Source organism: Cherax quadricarinatus, unplaced genomic scaffold, assembly GCF_038502225.1.
Source record: "Cherax quadricarinatus isolate ZL_2023a unplaced genomic scaffold, ASM3850222v1 Contig5, whole genome shotgun sequence".
Taxonomy (NCBI): Eukaryota; Metazoa; Arthropoda; class Malacostraca; order Decapoda; family Parastacidae; genus Cherax; species Cherax quadricarinatus.
This window is the reverse complement of record NW_027195031.1, coordinates 179,794-197,114: the sequence shown is the minus strand read 5'-3', so window position 1 is coordinate 197,114 and position 17,321 is coordinate 179,794. Positions and strand designations below refer to the sequence as shown.

General features: G+C 39.4%; 1 long non-coding RNA gene across 1 annotated transcript in view; it reads left to right on the top strand.

Annotated features, from left to right (window-relative positions):
- LOC128693509 (uncharacterized) overlaps nucleotides 1–17,171 on the top strand; it is a 64,303-nt gene extending 47,132 nt beyond the window's left edge. The window contains exons 2-3 of the long non-coding RNA XR_008407730.2: nucleotides 15,395–15,568; nucleotides 16,794–17,171. This is a non-coding gene — a long non-coding RNA (uncharacterized lncRNA). The remainder of the gene's footprint in view (nucleotides 1–15,394; nucleotides 15,569–16,793) is intronic.
- Nucleotides 17,172–17,321: the final 150 nt, after the last annotated feature.

The following is a 17,321-nucleotide window of genomic DNA, read 5'->3' as shown; positions in this document are numbered from 1 at the left end:
CTACTGGCCCATGCGAGGCAGGTCCTTATCAAAACGACTACTACCTAAAGCTTCCCTGGAAATAACTCCCGTACCCAATGACACCAATCAAACCCAGCCCTTCCCACTCATATATTTGTCCAGTCTATTCTTAAAGCTACCCAAGGTCCTAGCCTCTATCACCCCACTGGGAAGACTGTTCCACGCATCTAAAACTCTGTTAGAATACCAGTACTTACCTATGTCCTTTCTAAATCTAAATTTATCCAACTTAAATCCATTATTCCTGGTTCTTACCTGGTTCGACACCCTGTCAGTACTTTATTAATGTCTCCCTTGTTTATGCTCGTCATCCACTTATACACTTCAATGATATCTCCCCTCATTCTACGCCTCTCCAGAGAGTGGAGATTTAAGGCTTTAAGTCTATCTTCATACGAGAGGTTCCTTACACAGTAAATCATTTTAGTCATTCTTCTCTGTATGTTCTCTAATGAGTCTATGTCCATCCTGTAGTAAGGGGACCAAAACTGAGCAGCATAATCTAAATGAGGCCTCACTAGTGATGTATAGAGCTGTAAAATAACTTTTGGACTTCTGTTACTTATACTTCTTGAGATAAATCCAAGTAATCTGTTGGCCTTGTTGCGCATACTAAGGCACTGCTGTCTTGGCTTTAGATTTCTGCTTACCATGACTCCCAAGTCTTTTTCACATTCTGTATGACCAAGCTCTACTTCACCTAGATTATAGCTTCGAGGGTTATTTTCATTACCAAGGGCAAGTACCTTACACTTATCCACATTAAACTTCATCTGCCATTTTTCAGACCAAGACATTAATTTGTTCAAATCGTCCTGGAGTTCATTGATATCCTCCTCAGAGTGAATTATACGGCCTATCTTTGTATCATCAGCAAACTTACTCATGTCACTAGTAATCCCTTCATCAAGGTCATTAATGTAAATTATGAACAGGAGAGGGCCTAAAACTGATCCTTGTGGAACGCCACTAGTGACTAATCCCCATTCAGATTTCACTCCATTAATGGTAACTCTCTGCTTTCTATTGGTAAGCCATGCCTCAATCCATGCTAGAACTTTACCTCCTATACCATGAGCTGCCACTTTTCTTAAGAGTCTCTTGTGAGGTACTCTGTCGAAGGCTTTACTAAAATCCAAATAAACAATATCATATTCCTCATCACTGTCAACTGCCTCAAATGTTCTATTGAAGAACGTCAGTAAGTTTGTCAGGCAGGAACGACCTCTCGTGAATCCATGCTGAGATTCATTTATCAAGTTATGCTCTTCAAGGTGACTTCTGATAATGTCAGCTATAATTGATTCTAATAACTTGCCCACTATAGATGTCAGGCTTATTGGACGGTAATTTGAAGGAGTGGACTTATCCCCTGATTTGAATATAGGTACCACATTAGCCATCTTCCACAACTCTGGCACAACACTGGTAAGGATGGACGCATTGAATACACTCGTTAATGGCTGACTAAGCTCCATCTTGCATTCCTTAAGTACCCTTGAAAACAACTCATCGGGTCCCGGGGACTTATTTTATTTCAGTTTGTCTATCTGTTTAATAACCATGTCCCTCGTGACAGTAATATTAGTTAACTTAAATTCATCAGGAACTAAATAATTGTTAATTACCGGAATCTCATTTACATCTTCCTGTGTAAAAACTGACAAAAAATAGTCATTAAATAAGGAACACATTTCCAGTTCATTATCCGTCAGCTGTCCATTCCCAGTTTTCAGAGGTCCTACTTTTTCCTTCACCTTCGTCCTATACACTTGAAAGAACCCCTTTGGATTAGTCCTTGATTCATTAGCAACTCTAATTTCATAGTCACGTTTAGCCTTTCTAATCGCCTTTTTTACTTCTCTTTTAAGCTGAACATATTGGTCAGTAAGGTTAACCTCTCCTCTTCTGATGCGCCTATAAATTCCCCTTTTCTTCCCTAATAGATGCTTTAGCCTCCTGTTAACCCATTTGGGATCGTTATTATTAGACCTAATTTCTCTCTGGGGAATGTATATACTCTGGGCACTGTGTACATTATTAAGAAAACAATCATAAAAGCAGATCCCTTCATATTCATAAGTTATCGTCAATAAAATCATTAGCTAGATAACCCCAATCAAGATTAGACAGATGTTCCCTAAGTCCATTATAATCGGCAGAACGAAAATCAGGGATTTTTACTGTATTATCATTATTCTTGCATTCCCAATTAATGCTAAAAGTGATGGATTTGTGATCACTTGCACCAAGCTCTTCAGTGATCTCCAGATTATTCACGAGTGTTTCCTTATTTGACAAGGCTAGGTCTAGCAAATTATTACCCCTGGTAGGCTCAGTTACCCTCTGTTTCAGAAAACAGTCCTGAACTGTTTCCATAAAGTCACTGGACTCTAGATTACCTGTCAAAGAATTCCAGTCAATTTGACTAAAGTTAAAGTCCCCTACTATGACTATGTTACTGTGTCCAGAAGCCCTAACAGTTTCGTCCCAAAGAAGTCTCCCTCTATCGTGATCCAAGCCTGGAGGTCGGTATATTACACCTAGAATTAGTTTTTCTTGACCCTCCACGAACTCTACCCAAACAGACTCTGTTACTGCTCCATCTATTTTTATACCTGTTTTTATGCAACAATTAATATTTTCTCGAACATACAATGCAACTCCTCCCCCCTTCCCATTACATCTATCCACATTGAACAACTTAAATCCCTGAATATTACACTCAGCAGTCATATCCCGACTCTTTAAATCATACCACGTTTCAGTTAATGCAATGATATCAAAGTTCCCAGCACATGCTACCAAACGTAGTTCATTAATTTTATTTCTTGCACTTTGACTGTTAGCATAAAATACCATCATATGTTTTTTCTTCTGCACATTTTTCCTATTCATCTTTGTTTTTACACAATTTCTGAAATTATCATTACCCAGAGTAACTCCATGACAGTTACTATTAAGATTCTTAATATCAGAGCATAAGTCAATATAGCCATACTCATTATTTATCATTTCTAAATCCATACCTCTAACTAATCCTAGTTTAAAGTCCTAACAACCCCCTCAACTGAGTTAGCAAGAAAACCCACACCTGCCCTGGATAAGTGAACCCCCATCTCTGGCATACATGTCATTTTGGCCATAGAAGTTGTCCCAGTTGTCAATGAATGGTACTGCATTATCCTTACAGTGTTTATCCAGCCAACAATTAATACCATTTGCTCTGGACAACCATTCATTACCAACACCTCTTCTTGGCAAGATGCCACATATAACAGGGTGCCCCCCCTTCTTCCTAATTATGTCTATAGCTGTCCTGAACTTTCTAACTAAATCCTCACTTCTACGCTTGCCTACATCATTGCCTCCAGCACTGAGGCAAATAATAGGATTGATCCCATTACTGTTCATGATGTTGTCAAGCCGGCTAACAATGTCCTCCATCCCAGCCCCAGGAAAGCATACCCTTTGTCTCCTACTCCTGTCCTTCAAGCAGAATGCCCTATCCATGTATCTAACCTGGCTATCCCCAACAACAACAATATTCTTACCTTCCTTGTTGTCGTTCGTTGTGACGATCCCAGTAGTCGACTCACATTCGTCGGGTAGCACCGAGAATGCGTTGGTTTCCACAGGAGTTTCCACAGCAGTCTTTCTTCTTCATCGTTTCTGGCTTTCCATTCGTCTTCTTGATCGTCAACTTCGTCGTCCTTTCTAAATCTAAATTTATCCAACTTAAATCCATTATTCCTGGTTCTTACCTGGTTCGACACCCTCAGTACTTTATTAATATCTCCCTTGTTTATGCCCGTCATCCACTTATACACTTCAATGATATCTCCCCTCATTCTACGCCTCTCCAGAGAGTGGAGATTTAAGGCTGTCATTATGCTCAGGATCGATGTGATGAGGTGAACATTGTCCTGTGGTTGAAGATGGGAGAGGGCATTGATTGCAAAGGTGGAATCAACATGTATGACAGGTCGGAGTCGATGTCGTAGGGCATGTGACAATGCCTGCTGAATCGCCACCAGCTCAGCTTGAAGGATCGTGCAGTGGTGTAAGGTGGTTTCACAATCAATGTCCTATATCTGTGAAGATAAACAGCAACACTACATTCAAATACTTGGCCAACTCGAGAACAGTATGAGGTAGGCGTGATGTTATGGAAATTACATGCGACAACCCTGAAATCTCCATGTCCCAGCAGACTGAATTTGCTTAAAATTTTGTCATATTTTACCTGGGAATCGATAGGAGAGATTTTCTCCTCCCTACAACCTTGGTTCAGTGTGAACTAATTAAAGAGAATCAGGCTTATTTATCTGCTTCAACAGCTGTTCTTTCTCAGCCTGATGTCCGTCATGAATTGCGTTTGTCTACGTACCCATTCGAAAACCTATGTTGTCTGTTTCGAGATGCTTATTGTTAACGCTATCTTGTTCGCATTTAAAAGCTTCATGACCCTTGCGAGCTATAGAATAATCAGTGACGTTAGTAAAACTGACACTTCCAATCGTTGTCCTTCTCTATGGCCTCTTAATTTTCACATCCAGTTGCTACCCTGCCCTCTCCGCTGAGCATTTTTTTTAATTGCACTCGCATGCTACAGGCGACTAAATTATCTGATAGTGTAGGAATAGACAGCAGTTGTTCCAGATAATATGACACAGGAACGCTTACCGCCTGTGGCTAGTATTTTCAGAACAGTTATATGCACTTCTTGCAGCTCTTATCCACGCTGCTGCTTTCACCACTTCTTCCTTTATTGTAGTTTGACTCTGTACGTTACAAGCTTTCAAAGTTTTGGCTTCTCGCTTCACATCATTCTTTGCATTGCTGGCTGTCACCTCTCCAGCAAGAATAAAGACATATTTTGCTGGGTTCCTGGTCATTCTTCATACTCCATTGATCAGGAACTATCAGTCTCGCAGAGATTTACCATTTACAAAAAAAAAAAAAAATTGTCTCTTGAGATTCTAAATCGATGGCAGAATCGTTAATCTGTTACTGATCAAACCAGAGTTGAATTCTTGGTAAACATCTTTTCATCGCTGACGCATTTGGGAAGGATTGAGGTAATCAGGTTTGATTCAAGAAGTCAGGTCTAGTCCCTTGAATCAAGAGGCCCTTGCCGGTGTCGGAAAGTCTGCCTCGAGAGGAAAATAATATACCAACAAGAGAAGCACAAAAAAGAAATGCTACACATCTTTTACAGTCCTTTAGACTGTAGTGACAATGAGGTTGAGTCAGTAGTGACAATCCTGACTTGATTTACTGAGTCTTGCCTTAGTTGTTATTGACAGGAGGGAGGAGAGTGTGTGCCCATCCTCACTATTTTATTAGCCTCATCACTGTTTGGTCCACTCTTCTCGTAATTGGTGTTTCTCTCTCTCTCTCTCTCTCTCTCTCTCTCTCTCTCTCTCTCTCTCTCTCTCTCTCTCTCTCTCTCTCTCTCTCTCTCTCTCTCTCCTTCATGCTGGTGAATGACTTTTGATCCAAGGAATTAGATTATTACATTGATGGGGACGTGGTAAACTCATGATGGTCGTTCAGCGCATGGGGTATGGAAGACAAGATCGATCAGAAGGAATTGTGTGTGGAATGCGCTAAGCACATTGTGTGTGTGACATTCCAACTCAAGTTTGTTGTTACTGGGCATGCGCTCTGTACGCCACATGTAATACGAAACCACGGTCGTTGCAAGTCATCTCAGCCAGCTGAAAGGATGGTGGACCAGAGCTATTAGTGGCTAGTCAACGGCCATTGACCATCTGGCCGAAATACCTCTGCATCACAGTGGCTTTTTTTGTGTCAATCATATGAAATGTAAACACACATTGTAACCTTAGCAAAGAAATAAAATTTTGATTTTGATGTCTACAAGACATGCACAACACTTGGGTATCTGTGATGAATGGTTTTGAAAACCAACAAGTTGAAGATTGAGACACTTGTGCAACATATGGGAATCTTTATTTAGGAAATGTTTCACCACACAGTGGCTTCATCAGACTGATGAAGTCACTGTGTGGCGAAACGTTTCCTAAACAAAGATTCCCATATGTTGCATAAGTGTGTCAATCTTCAACTTGGGTATCTGTTGCGATAACGACACCTACAGTAAGTGATGCACAGATGTCTTAGGTACTTGCTGGTATTGCATACAATTATTATAATGATCCAGTACACATATAACCCGCACGTTAGAGAAACTCGTAAAGGCGTTTCAGTCCAACTAGCCACAAGAGGCCTGGTCACAGACTGGGCCGTGGGGGCGTTGACCCCTGAAACCCTCTCTAGGTATACATTGAAGCGTGAAGGGAAGGCAGGCAGTATGAGGGTGGGCGGGGCCAGGAGAGCGAGAGGAAGTAGAAATAGTAGAGTTGGTGGTTGTGGAAATTTATTTGGTCCCTAAAGTTCCACAGGACAGATACGGCGTACAAAGGGGTCCCAGCATGGCCGTTATGGAACGGCTGAGCTGGGTGGCCCTTACACCCAACCCCAAACACAAACATTCTCTCCCGGATTGTCGAATGTGGATGAGAGGTAAGATAAGAGATAAGATTTCGTTCGGATTTTTAACCCCGGAGGATTAGCCACCCAGGATAACCCAAGAAAGTCAGTGCGTCATCGAGGACTGTCTAACTTATTTCCATTGGGGTCCTTAATCTTGTCCCCCAGGATGCGACCCACACCAGTCGACTAACACCCAGGTACCTATTTGCTGCTAGGTGAACAGGACAACAGGTGTAAGGAAACGTGTCGAATGTTTCCACCCGCCGGGAATCGAACCCGGGCCCTCCGTGTGTGAAGCGGGAGCTTTAGCCACCAGGCCACTGGGCCACCGGGCCTTTTAATTTATAGATTTACCCTTCAGGGAAGAAGTAGGTAGTTTTACTGTTAGTACACTAATATTAGGATTATTAAGGAAACTGTAGATAATAATAATGTAGACCTAAGACCTTAACATAGGTAGTAATAGGCAGGGCCAGATTAAGAAGTCTCCGGGCCCTAGGCTATTCAGATTGGCGGGGCCCCTTTGAGTTACGGGTAAGCGAAGCAGCCCCTTCCAGTTTGGGGGTGGGGGGGGTCGGTGTGAGCCTGTTTAAGGTCTAATTAAATACATTCTGGCTATTTAGATTAAATTTAATAGGGAAAGTACATCAAGACAACCAAAACCATTTACCAACAGAGGGCGCACATTTTTCAGGTGGAGCTTTAATCTGATTCATATACCCAGAAAAATGAACTATTTCTTCAACAAATGTGTCCTGAACATCTGCTGAAAGGTGTTGTTGCAACTTTAATGCAGCTTCTCTCAATTCTGCATCTGGCATAGTAGTAATTTTGAACAGAAATCCAAACTTGTCATTGAGATTCTGGTAGATTTCTTTTCTTTTCACCAATTCTGTAATCAGTGAAACCAGAATGACGAAGTATGTAGCTGTCTTACATTTCTGCTTTGGTAGCAACACAATTTCATTGTCTGGCTCTTCAAAATTGCGTTTCCTCTTCCTTGACCCCTGATGATCAGCCCGGTAACTGTAGTCTTTCACCAGCAGTTTAGCTTTCTCTTCAAACATTTCAAAAGCTTCATTGCGAAGCGAGCTTACAAATTCCACTAAGCCTGCATAGAGGTTAGCACAAGTAACCATTTCAATTTCAGTTTTCTGAAGTGTCTTGTTCGTGGCATTTAACCGTTCCAGTATACAGTCCCAAAGCACACCGAGTAAGGCCAATTCAAAATCTTCCAATTTTGATGCTAAGCTGGCTGCTTCACTTCTTGTAGTTGCTGTCTGGTCTTCATCCTCTCCTATTTGGATCAAAGCAGAACGTATTTCAGCAAAGCTGTCTTTCAAAGCATGTGTTGCATCATGCTGCGCTGACCACCTTGTTGTTGATAATGATTTGATGACATCTCCATGAATGGTTGACTTGAGTATACTCCACCGATGCGTTGAAGCAGATAAAAAATTGAAGAGTGCTTGTAAAAGTCCAAAAAATGAAACTGCAGCGACACAACATTCCACAGCACATGACCCAACAAGATTAAGAGAATGTGCTGAGCAGGGCACATATTCAGCAAGTGGGTTGATTTTGTGGAAAATACTGTATATATTTTCCAGAAATTCAGTATTTATATGTAAATAGATGGCCATACTGTATTTAATAATATTTGTCATAGAAAACGGAAAGCCTGCGTCTGTGCAGACGAGACTCGCCATCTTGGTTTTGAATTGGATACAACATTAATGTAATGGGAAGAATTTTTCGTGCTCTAGAGGTTAAAATTGGATTGACACCTCTCAAATAGGAAGCGAAATTGTTGGATGTGCATTCCTGCATAACTTGAGATATCAGACGACTGGACAAGACAGCTCCAGGAACCTCAGATAAGCTCTCTAGATTTGTGTATAATTCTGGCCAGTGTTTTCATAAATTTAGTTAGTGAGGTTTTTCTGAGCATGATACAACTTAATATCCAGTCAAATTGGCGAGTGATATTAAGATATATTTTCCTTCTGTTATGTATATGTGAATTTATATATAATCATTTTTTAATATACAGTCCACAAATTATATATTTACCAGAATTCCTGATGTATAATTCATTTAATTAATAGGTCCAGAGCAACTTGTGGATATGACAGTGGTAGGTATCGAAGGGGGACATTTTTGCGACCTAGGTGTCCCAAATTCCTACTTGTCTAACTGATAAATAATAATTATCTATGTTCATTTACTGTTACCTGGAGTTTACCTGGAGAGAGTTTCGGGGGTCAACGCCCCCGCGGCCCGGTCTGTGACCAGGCCTCCTGGTGGATCAGCGCCTGATCAACCAGGCTGTTGCTGCTGGCTGCACGCAAACCAACGTACAAGCCACAGCCCGGCTGATCAGGAACTGATAATTGCAATTTTCCACAGATTTGCTTGATACGGGCTTGCAATCCATTATATTTACCCGACATGTTACTTGCATTGTCGTAGCTCTGGCCACGGCAATCCATAATAGAGAGATCATGTTCAAGCAGAGTATCCAGTACTACATTCATCATTGTTTCTCCATCATGGCCTGAAAGAGGAATGAATTTTATAAAGCGCTCTACAGGCTTACCACTGGAGTCGACAAAGCGAACAATGAATGTCAATTGATCTGCATGTGAAATATCTGGTGTTGAATCTACACTTATTGCAAAGTATTTTGCAGTTTTCACAGCTGCTGTGATGTTATTGAGGACATTCTTAGTCATCAGTTCAATAAATTCATTGCATATAGTAGATGACATGTAAGATACAGTGCCTCTTCCTGCATTCCCAAGGCGTGACATATGATTTGCTAAGAATGGATCGAATTGTGCTAACAGTTCTATGATCCCTAGGAAATTGCCATTGTTTTCCGAACCAAAAACCTCATTTTCTCCACGGAAAGCAAGTCCTCTTAGAGCTAAGAATTTTACAACAGCAACAACTCTTTCTAGAACTTTTCTCCAATAAGTGCGCTCTTTTTCAGTTTGATTTTCGAAATGAGAATCCAATAAGCCTTTTTTCTGTGCACGAAATACACTGGCTAAAATGCAGCTCCTGTGAGTGGTGCTTCCTGTATGATCTGACGTATCTGCAGATTCAACTGTACTGGTAACATCAGAAACTGTTTTCGTGAGCATGTCTGTGATCTTTCTGCAGCTTCCTACATCTTTCTTTTTCTGTTCTTCTTGAATTTTCTTATTTCTTTTCTGTGACCCACTCGCATAAGAACGTCCAACATCACGTTCACGAGATGCCATAATGAGGATGTATCACTGTTTGTAATCATGCAAATACAAATTTTTCATTATCAATTATTATTAATTTTTTAATTATTATTAATTTGTTTTTGTCAATTGGGGGGATATGGCCCTTGTAGCCCCCTTTCCTCTGGCTGCGCATCTAAAAATTCAAAACGTTACCAGAAAGGAGTCATATACAGAACTTTTACCATAGATTAGGTTAGTGATTTGGGCTACGAATATTTTACTAATTCATCCTCCTTGATCTCCAATTTACTTAAACAGAAATCATACTGAGTCCAAGAACAATGCACAATGGTATTTATATTACCATTTTCATAACTAAACTAATCATTATGTTTTGCATGATATATGGCCTACCACCATAGATAAGGACATGAGAATTAAAGAATGCAGGGACAATTTTCAGTTTCACCCAACCAACGATTTTCTGATGTGGCTTATGTGTTTCTGGGGAAATATGTAGTAAATTAATTGATGTAGAACATCAATCAATTGAGAACTGTTATTGAAATGATAAAGACTTAAAGACAGGACAAAGTGCTTTTAAAACCTACAAACGGAAGTCAGTTTGCATTTTTAGGTTTTTCTTTATAGTATTTTTACCAAAAAATGCGTCTTTACTGGTCCATGTGTCTTTACTGGTCAAGTAACCCTATCAGGTACCTCCCTTAACATTTAGAGGCGAAAACAAACATTTATCCATACACATCAATGTCTATCAACAACACTTCAGTTAATTTATCACAGTACAAGTCTAGATAACGTGTAATTACTACAGAAAATTGGAGAGGAATCTCCCATACTCACCCATTAGTGGGAAAACACAGCTGTTCTGATGTAAACAAAGGCGTGTTGAGTGTTGCCATCTATGGTTAGGTTTATTTATTTTTATTTTATTTTATTTCATTATTTATTTTTGTTTTGATTAACTTTTAAAAATTAATTTTACTCTCCAAACACTTGAACTTTTTAGGTAGGGACCCCTTTGCACTTGCACCATGTGCGCAGTCTTGGATGAGCCCCTGAACCCCTTGGACCGCAGGGCCCCCAAATGCACGGGGCCCTAGGCAAATGCCTAGTTTGCCTATGCGGTAATTCGGCCCTGGTAATAGGCCGATAATGTAGCAAACACTAGGTTAAGTTAGCTAGGGAGAACTGGCAGCCCTAGTTTGAATGACAAGGCACGGGTCTGGAAGGGATCAGCTCGTTCTTCTTTAGACAGACACCAACTGGACAACACGTGCAGTGATCAGCAGACTGCGCCCCCCACGTGTCTTCACATTTGAGACCTGGGGAAATCTGGTAGAGGCACCTCGATGTACCGTAGATGACCTCCTCTGTCAGGCCCATACAGTAAGACAAGACCTCCACCCTTTTCCGTAGGATTTCTGGCCAGTGTCTGGGGAAAATTGTGAGTGAGTTGATCTGTAGGTCTGTGTGCAGCTGGCAGTGCATGCCCAGTACGTACCAGTGTCTCTTGTCTACCTAGAAGCTAGTGTCCGTGTCTGCATAGTTGTACTAGGGGATACACACCCCCTTGGATATAGGAATTTCTGAGGTGCAGGCAGGTCACTAATAACGATTGAATATTGCAGGAATTAAGGCTCCCGGTTGCACGTGGTTTCTGAGGGGAAGTCCAAAGGGGCTAAGCTTAGGAAGGTTGAAGATCAGGATATATGCTGCAACACCAAGTAAGTTAGTCCTTTATACGTGCATGTAGGCGAGTTTCTTGCAACATCAATCATTTATGAAAATCTGTCCTATAAGCCACTTGTGAGGCTGAGGTACCGAACTCAGAGCTCGGTGTCAACAGAGCTTGCCAGGGTAGGCGACTCACTTGGAGGCAGTTCAGACAAATTTTCAGTGGTAATGGTGGTAGTAGTTATACTACTACTATAATGTAATAGTGCGCTAGTGGCAGAGGTGGTAATAAGGGAGTCGAGTGGAGTGTTAGTGAGGTAATCAAAGAACAAGATAAAAAAAAGAGAAAAAAGGAGAACTGCACGAGAGCTAATGGCCCACGAGGGTGGGGTCAAAAACACATGGAAAAAACTCATAGGGCAGAACTCACCAAGGCATTGCAGGAACTGTACCATAAATAATGAAATTATAATAATCACGACCAAGTGTTAAACCCGTAAGGGTCATATAGCGCTGGTAAATAGTGAAAACCAAATCCAGTTTGTGTGGGCATCATAGGATATTTAAGTGCTTTAATGCCAGACAAAAAGCAGTGCCTAAAGTTGAGTATACCCAAACATAATGCTTTACACAGAACATTTCAGGATTGGATTCTAAAGTTTGAGAAATTATTCATTTAAGTAAAAATATATTATTATTATACAGGTATTTAGGGAAAAACGCAATCTGTAAGGGATTATCATCACATTCAGGGAAGTGCTAAACCTGTCTGGGTCATATGTGCATCTTGGGAATGGGAAGCAGTTAGGTTCAATCTAAGGGCAGTGGATTACAAGCCCTTCCCCTCACCAGTATCTAGGAATAAGCAAGTTTATTCAGGCATACACAAATACGGTTACATAGATCATCATACATAGCAGCATATGTGTAGATACATAGATCATCATACATAGCAGCATATGTGTAGATACATAGATCATCATACATAGCAGCATATGTGTAGAGAACTTAGGATAACCCAAAAAAGTCAGTGACTTATTTCCATTGGGGTCCTAGCAACTTCATTTGTACAGCATCCTTACTTCCCTCAAGTGAAGTACAGTAAACTTCGATGAAATAGACCCCTGTATAACTGATTTCAAATCAAACGGACAAAATATTTGGAAGGCTTGATGCTGAATGGAGGGCATTTGTCTGTTAATAGTAGGCTACCCATCCAGTAAACAAAATCTGCAGCACTGGGATTTGTACATGGGTATGGGGTGCATAATAAAGATATTAAACTAAACTGTGTGTGTGTGTGTGTGTGTGTGTACTCACCTATTTGTGGTTGTGTGTGTGTGTGTCAACAATCAATATTTGCACCAATAACTCATTACAGTTGTGACCGGGTGTTGAAGTGTGAATTGCTCATTACACTATAATTTGTTCATGATTGTAGCCATGTATAAACGTAAGTAACCATTCTTACAGAATTCATTACCTTTGTAACTTGAGCTCATTACCTTTGTACCTAGTTCAGCTATCAAAACTTTGGGGGCCCAGTCCCTGGACCAATTATGTACCTCTGTAATCTTTTGACTACCGCCCACAGGATGGGTATGGGGTGCATAATAAACATATTAAACTAACTGGGATTTGTCCAGTAATGCCCCGAGTGGCCACATCAGGACCTGTCTCTTTTCATTGTTCTTGGGTGGGCTGGGCAGGCTCTACTTGTTATTGTGTGTGTACACTCTTACATAGTCATCCTTCCTGGAATTAGTCTTTTGCCACTTCATTAACATATTACTGCACAGTGTTGTTAACATCTTCTAAAGCAGGTGATGCTGGTAGCAGCAGCAAGAGGAAGGTATGACTCGGTATGTTAAACAAACTTTAACAAAGGAAGGTGGAGTCTGGTATTATCAAGTGTCATGTGTACGTGAAGACTATTGGTGTTAGAAACTAATCTCGTCTAAAAGGTAAGGTACGTATTTTGAAAGCGCTGTTCTCAATTTTCTCTAGCCTTTGTGTATGGTAATATCTCGATGCAACAGATTTAAGTCTGCTACATGGGGCAGTTGTCAGCAGTAGATGTCTGTTTTGTCCATTTGTTACTGCCATAGAAAATAGTTCATAAGTTTGATGCAGCAGTCTTTGTTCAGTGGACACATTCCCCCTTACCCTATCAGTCAGTTATGTTGAGGGTTTACTGCAGTTGATTTAAAATTGTTTTAACATTTATGTTTACTAAGGATAGAAAAACAAAAACTGCCAATGGCTCTTTAAAACACGATTATTTATTTTTATATTGGTATGTGCTGTATGATGGGTAAGGCAGTGAACAGTAATTGACTAGGTGCCCTCAGAGGTAAGACAGATGCTAGAGCTGAATTGCCAGTCACATAAATGGTCCAAACTAGATCTCTTCAGTTTTGGGAGGTTTTATGACAAGTGAGAAATTCAGAGGTCTGGTTGAAAGCATTTTAGTGATTGGTGGTGCAGTGGCAGTTTTTTTTTTTTTTTTTACCACATGGGCCGAGGTCAAGACTTGTACTATTATTACTATTTAGCTGTCTCATAGCTCAGTTGCTAGTGCACTCATCTTGCACACTGAGGTCTGGTCCAACAAACTACATATTACATAAATATCTAAGTGACATAATAGCTAACAATTATACTGCCAAACATCCTAAATCACAATAACATTAAAAAGGTAGTTTTTTTTTTTTTTATAATTCTAAGGTTAAGAAAAATCTCAGGAAACTGAAATTTTTATTGTACTGTAGCAATATATGTGATTCTGAAACAGTGAATAATTTTGCAAGATAATGAATAAAATGAATAAAAACCAAAAATTAAAAACAGATACTGGTAATATAATAATTCAGGAAAATAAGCTGAGCTTAGTGAAAGATTGAAAGTATATTTATCATCTGATAGCAAAGCATTGGCTCCATATATTACGACCAGACATATTATTATTATTATAATCAAGGGGAAGCGCTAAACCCGGAGGATTATACAGCGCCTGGGGGGGGGGATGTGGAAGGCATTCAGGCTTAATTCGGGGAACTGGAGCACAGATCCAATTTCCTAAATCAAGAGCCCCTCACCAACATCAAGGAACCTTCCTTGAGGGGACGACCAGACATAGCAGATCAATATTACACTACAAAGCTAGTTGCCCTAAAATGCAAGGCATGTAAGTCTACATGATGTATAATCAGTAAGTATTAACTTGATACAGTTTACTATTCTTCAAAATATTTAAATAACTATTAGATATTGTATGACTAAGGCCAATTTTTTTTTTATATACCTTAATAAAAATACATTAGCATTCAATGTTGAATGTAACAAAATGTCATGTGTAAGAGTATAACAAGTTGGTATAACATTTTCCTGACTATAGGAATTAAATTACAGGCAGTTTTGAATGCTGCTTCAGAAGTTTTCAACACATGATGATGGTTAAAATGTCTGGGAAAACCAAGACCATTACAGTGATGTTCCCAAGAGGAACAAGGAGGCAAAGACAATATTAACAATAATTATATTTTAGTACTGTACTGTATTCTTATTTCAGTATTAAATTATAATTACTTTGCTGTCTTAGTAACAAAAAAATTTATGCCAATAACAAAACTGCCTAATTACCAAATACGTATTTGTATAGTAAATGTAAACATTATGATAGGCAAAAGATAATACTTTGTTCTCTTGTAGAAATAAAAGTTTAAACTTATAAAAATTAAGTACACAGTTTTTTACTTTTCTGTAGCTAGGAAAAAAAAAAAGCCATCAACTGGTGTTCTTTGATCTAAAATACTAAATATAACTTCAAAACAGCAGACATTTTAACAATTTCCTTGAGTTGGAAACTCTTGATGGTTCACATGACTTATTTTTTGAACATATTAATGTTTGGAATAATATTTTTATACTTTCAGATAATAATGTTGTTGTACATACAAGAATAAGATATGGTATAAATGCTGAGAAATACAGCTGAATGCAGAGGGGTAGTAGCCACTATGAATGCCCTCTCCAGTGTTATACAGCAGAGTTGGGTCTGTAACCTGATATAAACTACATACTGTACAGTATTGTCACCGTGTGGTCAAGTAAGTCCCTGTCTTCCTTGCTTGTCAGCAACCCTCGCCTCCAATCCCAGCATACCTCAGATAGTTCAGTAAATAGTTTTAAGATAACAGCTAGGTAGATAATGGCGTAAACTACCAAGTGGTACAGTAATTCCGACATTAAAGCAGGGAGAATTTTTATTTTAGGGTTGTTCACCCACAGTGGAGCTTCATAAAGTACAGTACTTGACAAAGCCCCACTAAGTGAAAAAATAATTGTAAAATAAAGGTTATCCATGCCTAAGGTGCCTTTGAATTATGTACCTTACCTTAAAATACCCCTTGCTCACTGTCTTTCACTCAATACTTTCCCTTTGATCTTGTTGATTCCTCTCAGATAATGACCAAAAGAATACATGTTCACTCAAAAATATAAAGTACAGTAATGGCAGTGATTTTTTCTCACAGGAGTTCTGGTTTTCAAAAATGCCCAAGTCATCCCATGTGAAACTTGCAGACTCTCTGAAGTAAAATAGCCTGGGAGATTAGTAGTAATATAGAATTTAGAACATGCATCCAACATCATTCTTGCAGTAGTGGTAAAATTAGAGGAGCAAAGCACTGCAAATTAAGTGTAGTATTCATCATAGCTATAATGACATCTCTTAAAACACACGGCAACAATCTCCCACATTTCTTCTAACTGAAACTACAAAGATGTGGACCAGGACACCAACACCCAGAAAACTAGACTGGTTTTATTTGGTTGTTAGACATCCACATGGCCAGTAGATAAGATTCTAATTGCCCTATTAATGCCACTCCTAGATCCACTACCCAAGAGAAATAAGGACACTGCACATTTCTTACAAAAACTATGCCCTAATGCCCTTTACTCAACACTAGATTGATAGTGCTATACAACTCCTTAGTGCTTAACTTGATATTATTATACATTGGTATCCTTAGATATAAAATTCTTGTACCTGTTCTGCAACTAGAAGCAGCACACTTTAAGTTTTATGAAAAAACTTATTAAATTTAAACTACATGTACAGAATTGGCATCAAGCATCTCCCTGTCAGGATCTTTGATACAAACCACACACAACACAGGACACACTTTTACAGTTTAATAAGGCAAATAGGCAACTCAGTTACAGCCATCAGTGTGCTTAGTTGCAGAAATTTTTAAACACTATGCTATTGAGATGACTGCATAAATGACTTTTTTTTTTTTTTTTTTTTTTTTTTTTTTAATATTCCAGATAGATGAAGCAGTCAAATCGTTTCATAACTAGACTAAAACAGTGTCCATCTCTTGGAATCAAACCCTTGACAAGCAGAGCAGCCAGAACAGCTGTCCCTTGAAGTTATAGCTATAGAAGTTAGAGACCAGGGAATCCAGATTGACATACTTGACCTTGCATGCCTTACCCAGTAGAATCGGCCAACCGCCAGTCACGAACAATCACGTTCAGTCATTGCTTTGTTGTTCCATGCTGATAAAGATAATGTAAAGGAAGGCAAGATACCTCTATTTGTCAGAGAGCATGAATTGTTGCATTAAAACAGATATAAAAAATGAAGGAATAAGGATAAAGAATTAAAGAAAATGAAATAAAAAAAAAAAAAAAAAAAAAAAATCCTGAAAATGCCTAAAACAAAAGAAAGCAGACTGATGCATGGTTTTTGCCTACATGTAGCACTGCCTCTGTCAAAGATTTTGATACATGATGACAAGGTAGCTGTCATAACCTCTTCTATCCATGACCTTGCCAGACAGAAAAATATCC